The sequence below is a fragment of the Pinus tabuliformis genome, chromosome 4_1 (assembly GCF_031772625.1).
Source record: "Pinus tabuliformis cultivar Carrire ecotype Pingquan chromosome 4_1, CPIR1, whole genome shotgun sequence".
Classification (NCBI taxonomy): domain Eukaryota; kingdom Viridiplantae; phylum Streptophyta; class Pinopsida; order Pinales; family Pinaceae; genus Pinus; species Pinus tabuliformis.
In genome coordinates this window covers 576,622,401-576,629,966 of record NC_142303.1, presented here as the reverse complement: position 1 = coordinate 576,629,966, position 7,566 = coordinate 576,622,401, and the positions used below count along the sequence as shown (strand labels likewise).

General features: G+C 35.4%; 1 pseudogene; it reads left to right on the top strand.

Annotated features, from left to right (window-relative positions):
- Nucleotides 1-200: 200 nt before the first annotated feature.
- Nucleotides 201-1,343, top strand: LOC149177227 (geranylgeranyl pyrophosphate synthase 7, chloroplastic pseudogene; annotated as a pseudogene).
- Nucleotides 1,344-7,566: the final 6,223 nt, after the last annotated feature.

Here is a 7,566-nt window from a genome sequence, read left to right as displayed (position 1 = left end):
ATGTTATATGCTCTGCAAGAACTTATAATCAGTTGGTTGTTGCAAGGAAGTTCGTTTTTCCAACATCATTTCACGGTATAATAGAGTGCATCATGTAGGTGAAAGCAGTGTGTTATTCTATTGACTTAAAAGTTCTACATATCTTAAATTTCTGTACTTTTGTTGCTGTAGACGCAGGAGCCAATAAATATAACAACTACATGGCTTACAGTTTTATGGTAGCTAGCTTCCATGGCCTACATTCTAACAATGATGCATTTCAAGAACGTAATCTAAAGAGAGTTTGCATTCCATCGAAAAAATTCCATAGAGTTTCGACCCCCTCTGGGTTCTCTAATGGCGGCAATTTCAAGAAAGAATTAGTGTCATGCATACATCTGGCATCATCATCCAACTCGTTGAACAGAATTGTAGGGCCGGCTAATCTGCCTGAAGAAAGGAATAAGGTCGTTGAGTTTGATTTCAATAAGTACATGCGTTCAAAGTCAAAGGCAGTGAATGAAGCATTGGATAAGGCTATCCCACTTGGTTATCCCGAGAAAATATATGAATCCATGAGGTATTCTCTTCTAGCAGGAGGGAAACGGGTTCGTCCTGTTCTGTGCATTGCAGCTTGTGAGCTTGTGGGAGGGACCGAGGAGCTGGCCATGCCAACTGCGTGTGCAATGGAGATGATCCACACAATGTCTTTGATTCATGATGACTTGCCTTGCATGGACAATGATGATTTACGCCGAGGTAAACCTACAAACCATAAGGTCTTCGGGGAAGGCACTGCTCTTCTTGCAGGGGATGCACTTCTCTCATTTGCCTTTGAGCACATTGCAGTCTCCACAAGCAAAACTGTGGGGAGTGATCGGATTTTGAGGATGGTATCTGAATTATCTAGAACGACAGGCGCTCAAGGGATGATGGGTGGCCAAATTGTCGATATTGCGTGTGAACAAAACACATCTGTTGACCTTGGAACTCTGGAATGGATTCATATTCACAAGACTGGGGTGCTCTTGGAGTGCTCGGCTGTGTGTGGGGCCATCATCGGCGGCGCCTCGGAGGATGAAATTGAGAGAATTCGAAGGTTTACCCGTTGCGTGGGGCTTCTGTTTCAGGTTGTGGATGACATACTCGATGTCACAAAATCGTCGGAAGAATTGGGGAAGACTGCAGGAAAGGATTTGGTTAGTGATAAGGCCACTTATCCCAAGCTGATGGGTTTGGAGAAAGCACAGGACATAGCCGTTGAGCTGTTGAGTAGAGCTAAGCACGAGCTATCTTGCTTCGATCCAACAAAAGCTGCGCCTTTGTTGGGTTTTGCAGATTACATCGCATTCAGGGAGAACTGAAAAACCAGTAAATGTATTGTATGGTATGTGGTTGTGCTTTGTCTTATATTTCTTGCTGTGATTTGTTTTTACATATGTCGTACCTTCACAAATTATATTTTATTTATAGCTCCGGATTTCTTTGAATCGTCCAAGTTGATAAATGAGCAGAGATACACAATGGCACCATATTTATTAATCCAATTAGTTGAAACTATATGATTAAATAGAAATAAAATTATTAACAAGAGATACATTACTGTAATTACCTCACACATGGGTGATTTCCACTTCCTAAATTTTAACTCTATGTAAATTGCTCGAAAATATAAGTTCAGTCACTAAAAGTAATTATTTCTAGCATCCCTTTCAATTACAACGACCATTTCTTGTTTGTCTGTCTATGTATTTAATAGGTTTACCCTATCTAAGTTTCTTTCTATGAAAGTCAAATACATCTCTTGTCAATGGATTTGTGAATATGTAATCTAATTGTTCTTTCCATATACATATTTCTAAATGCATTCTTCTATTCTTTACAAGCTCTCCATTGAAGTGATATTTCATATCAATATGTTTGTTGTTCTAATGAAAAGGGTAATCCTTTGACAAGGATACTGTTCGTCTGTCTTATTCTTATTATAAATCACCGAATACATTGCGTAACCAAATACATTGCGTAACCAAACTACTTGACACACTAATGTTGTTATTAGTGCATACTTTGCTTCCACAGATGATATTGCCACACTGGGCTAATTCTTGTATTCAGATGAAATCATACCTGAACCAATATGAAAAACATATCGTGAAGTCCTTTTCCTATCATTATCGTGAAGTCCTTTTCCTATCATCCATGCAATCTGCAGATTCACTGTTAGTGTATCCAGCTAAAAGATCAATACTAGTGCTAGAGTAGAATATGTCAAATCGTGTTGTTCCAACAATGTACTTTAAAAAAAAATTATAGTGCTTGCAAATGTGAGTCTTTTGAAGATTCCGTGAACTTGGAAATCAAACTAATTACATACATAATATTTTTTGTAGTGGCAATGAGATACATAAAACTACCAACCAGTCCCTTCAATAGAGTTGAATCTACACTAAATCCTATATTTTTTTTTCTAAGTATTTTTCCTATTGAAATTGGGTTTGGTGCTTGTATACAATTAATCATCTTGAACCTCGTCGACACATCCAAGTTATAGCTTTATTGAAACAGAAAAATACGTGAATCTAATTGAATGAATTCAATACCAAGGAAGAATGTCATCAACCCCAAATAATTCATTTCAAACTATTTTTTCATAGTTGATTTAAACTTTTATATTAATAAATTCCATGTGAAGATCATATAATCAACATACCAACAAACACTTAGAATGTGTCCCCGCTTATTATCTTTTTACATAATATAGGTTCACTACTACTTCTACTAAATCCATAGTTGATTAGACATGAACCAATCATGCTATACCAAGGTCTAGGAGCATTATTAAATGTGTAGTTTAAGGAGGTGATGTTTTCTCCCAAAACATAATGGAAATTTTGGCATGATTTTAACAAAATATGGTGAATTTTTAAGGAATCTAGGTCAGGATTTTTGGTGCTCCAGGTGTTTTTGATGGCGTTGAATCCATCTCCACCGTCAAAAAAATGATTTAAACACTCTAATGCTCAATTTTTTTTAAATAAATATAATTGGATTCAAGCCAGAAATGGTCGTTTGAGAAAAATTATTACCTCCATCGTCATGCCCTTTTTAAATCCATAGAGATATTATTCAATATGGGTAACTTATTTTCACAACCTTTTATCTCATATCTTGGTGGCTAGTCCACATATAATTCTTCTTATAAAATTACATTAAAAACTGCTAACTTTATATGCATGTGATAAAGTTTCCACCTATTCTAAGCTACTATGGCAAAGATAGGGCTAATTGTATCTTACCTTCAAACTCTTGCAAAGGCATCACCATTATTCACTTTAGGCTATTGGGCAAATCCTTTTGCCACTAATCTAGCCTTGTACTTTTGTATTTTTACTTTTTCATTGAAATTTGATGTGTAAACCCATTTAACACATGTAATATTTACCTTCTGGTAATTCTATTAGATCTCATGTATCATTTTTCTCTATTGAATCCTTCACTTCATCCATTACTTTCACCAAATTTTCATCTTTCATTTCCTTTTCAAAACATTTTGATTGACAAGTAAAAAATGAAAAATTTGAATTCACTTTTAAGTCTTCATAGATTCCTCTCAAAATTTTGGTATTTCTAAGCTTCAAAGGATCAAATTCACTACTTGATTGAGTAGTAGGAGTAGACTAAGTTGTTGGAGTAGATGTCTCACCTTGAATAGAATGTCTTGGAGTGATTGTGGGAGTATTTTTTACTCCTAATTGTATTATAAAATATTGTTGACCTTTTACAACTTGTTCCTCCACATAATCTTCCTCTTGAGGTATCACTACTCCAATTGATATAGATTTATCAATGCCTCCATCCCATGCTTCATTTTATTTGAATTCAACATCTCTGTTGATTATCGACTTCGTTTTTGTTGGATTATAAAACTTATATTCCTCAAAGTGATCACTATGCTCAATAAATATGCACTTCTCACTTTTTTTATCTAGCTTCCTTCTCAACTCCTTAGAAACATCAACCACACAACCAAATACCCTAAATTGTGCTACACTACAACTCATATTTGTTTTTTCTTTCTATGTATTTTTTTTCTTTATAGTTCTAATGAGAGATCTACTCAAAACATAAACTAAGAAACCTACTTCTTCACCCCAAAGCTCATTTGATAGTTTTATTTGCCTTCAAAATACTTCTAGGCATATTCATTATGGTTCTATTATTGCATTAAGTTACAATTTTGTTTTGTGGTGTGTACCTTATTGTAAATTTTCTTTTGATCCCATGATACTTGCAAAAGTTATGAAATTATTTTTGAATCGTGCTCATCTCCTCCATCTAATCATAACACTTAAGTCTAATAACTACATTGTTTCTCTATCATTTCCTAGATTTCCTGAAACTTATCAAATGTTTCAAACTTCTCTATGAGAATATACACACAAATATTTATGTTTTAATCACATATGAAGGTTAGGAAGTATCAACCTCCTCCAAGTGAATGCATCTACATTGCACCATATAGTTTTGCATGAAGTAGCTCCAAATGTGACCTTTCCTTATAAGACATTCCCTTAGGAAAATCATCCCTATATTTCTTTGCTAGATTGCAACTCTCATATCAGTTGGTTGTTTCTTGAATGGGAGGCAACCCCTTAACCATGTTTTGTTTTTGTGATAGTCTAAGGAAACCTAAATGTTGATGATTTTACTTAAAATACCATAACAAAAAATCATCCAAGCAAGTTGTTTTTTGTGAAAATGAATAATCATGTCTATCATACTTCATGGAAAAATGATACATCTTATTCTTTGTCATCTAGAATCTAGCAATCAATGTCATACTATGTGGTTTATCGTATATGAAATAACCGTCTCTTTTAAAGACGACTTTATACCCTTTTTTAGTAAGTTGGCCAACACTAAGTAGATTATGTTTCAATCATAGAGCATAGTATGTGTGTGGAATGTTATTTTTTTTACCTTGTTTGGTGAGGATTTTAACCATACATTTTCCCATAACTTTTTGAATTTTATATGACCCCAAAATGACTTCAATCTTCATTGAATCATCCATATCTGCAATTATGCTTCCATTTCCTTTCATATGATTGTTACATCCACTTTCTGTACACAAAGTACCATTATATAACTCTTAAGGAACATTACACAAGGAATAACGATTATTCACACTTGTCAGAAGAATATAGAGTTTGCACCTTGTTTGCCAAGATCATCTTTCTCCCCTTTGTATTCATGTGACCCATCTTATTACAATAAAAACAATTCACTTTTGATTTTTCATGCCTATGATTTGATTATAAACTTCTGTTGTTTTTCCCTATGAGTTATGAAGATTTTTATCTAATCTACTTTCTTGTTTTGAATCATTTTTTTGATTGTTTTGTCTATTGTTCTTACCTATGCCTCTTGATCTTAAACTTTGTCTTCATTATGAGATACAAATGTTTAATTTGAATATATTTTCTAAAGATTCATGATATTTGTGTACTTGAGATTCATGAGATAACCAGGATCACATAAGCTTGTCTAATAATATTTGTAAGTGTTTAAACGCTTTAATAGCTATGACCATTTCATAAAATTTCTTAAACACGGTTATAGAACCTTCTCTACCACATTCTGATTTGAATGCACTTCACCATTCATCCTTCATTGATTGACAGTGTTTATGACTTAAGTCATATTGATGTTACCTTCTTCACCTCCCTAATTCTCTGATAATTAGTTTCTATAATGTGTCACATTATATTGTGTTGGATTTTTCTGTTAAAATCCCAAAAACAATATAAACTGCACACAGAGACAATACTCTGACGCTGCCACAGGATCTTTAACACAGCGAAAGTTTAAAAGATTGTTTCTGAGAACAGAGTATAACATGCATAAAAGGGATTTGTATTAAAAATAACTTGGTACAAAATTCATCCTCTTTCACTTAGAGGGATTCACCAGAAATAAATATAGTGCTATTCTATTCATTCATTTCCCATTACATTCAGTATGCTACGCTGCTGCGTATTACAAACATTCACTTGCGCTGTTGCGCTTTTTCACGCACTCACTCTCTCTGCGGACTTCTGAGCTCTGCAACATTTTTTATTTTTTACACAACTACATAAAAACTAATTACATACAAAATTTGAGCGAATTAATGAATGAGGATGGAGACCCATGCTGTGAGCTGCTCGACGCTGTCTTGCTTGTCCTCGATTGAGTTTCATATTTACTGTGGTGGCTGAGAAATTCAATGTGAAAGAGTTGGATTGCAACCTGTTTCCTTCTTCGGCCATACTAAGAATTGAATGCAGTCGCCTACAGCTGTACTGCTTCACGTCCACTCTTAACTAGCTCCGCGCCAATTCTCTGTTTCTCCTCATATTTGAAAATATTTGAAAAGCACTGCAGAACACATCAAGTTTCCTTCTGACGGACTTCAAAGTTAAACCATTATGCTTCGGAAACCCATCAGGTCCGGGCTTCATCGCATAGCGCTCATATAAAAGATTGTGTACCCATGGTTTCCCCGATTGCGATATGCCGATCGCGCTATGGGTCGATACCTCCGATCATATATATATATATATATATATATATATATATATATATATATATATGCCTGAAATACATTAAAACACGAAAAAGAGTCGCTTACGGAACTGAAATAATATTAAACAAAATTTTGAATACCCGTCGGGTCCTGGTTATCGGGTCACAACATAACCCATGGTAAAGCCTGCCATATTGAAAATTCCGATAGCGATACGTCGATGCGATATCGACGATCGCTCATTGCAACCTTTAAATGCATCTTTGTAAGTCCTCCACTGCGACTTCGTCGATGCGATATCGGCGATCACTCATTGGTGATATTTCTTATCTCTGCCACTGCCTGCTGCGATTTGGTTTTTCTCATAATATTGGAGTTTTTATGCCTCCCGATCCTTGGTAACTTTCCGGCGCTGTTTTGGTAGGAATGCAAGCGCTCGGTCATTAGCTTAGTGCTGCTGCACGCCTCAACTGTTGCACAGTTGAAATTACATTTTCAACACTCCCCTTTAATTTCAACTGTTGGGCATTCAATCATACCCAAAAACTTCCTCAAAAATTCAAAGCTTTTCTGATCCAATGGCTTTGTCAGAATGTCTGCAACCTATTCCTGAGTCCTGCAATGTTGTAAACTGATTTCTCCATTGCTTACCAATTCTCTGATATAATGAAACCTTGTATCAATGTGTTTCGTTCGTTTGTGAAACACAAAATTCTTGGACAGGGCAATAGCTGAGCTATTGTCACAAAAAATAACTGTTGCTTTTGCCTGCTCTTAGCCTAAGCTCCTCAACATTCTTCTCATCCAAACTGCTTGACATGTTGCTGCTGTGGCTGCCACGTACTCTGCTTCTGCTGTAGACAACACCACAATTGTCTGTTTCTTAGAAGCCCATGAAATTGCTCCTGAACCCATGTGAAAGACATAACCGAATGTGCTTTTCTGATCATCCACACTTCCAGCCCAATTGCTATCGGTGTAGCCAACCAAATCTGAATTTTCTGAAAAAGTATACAAAA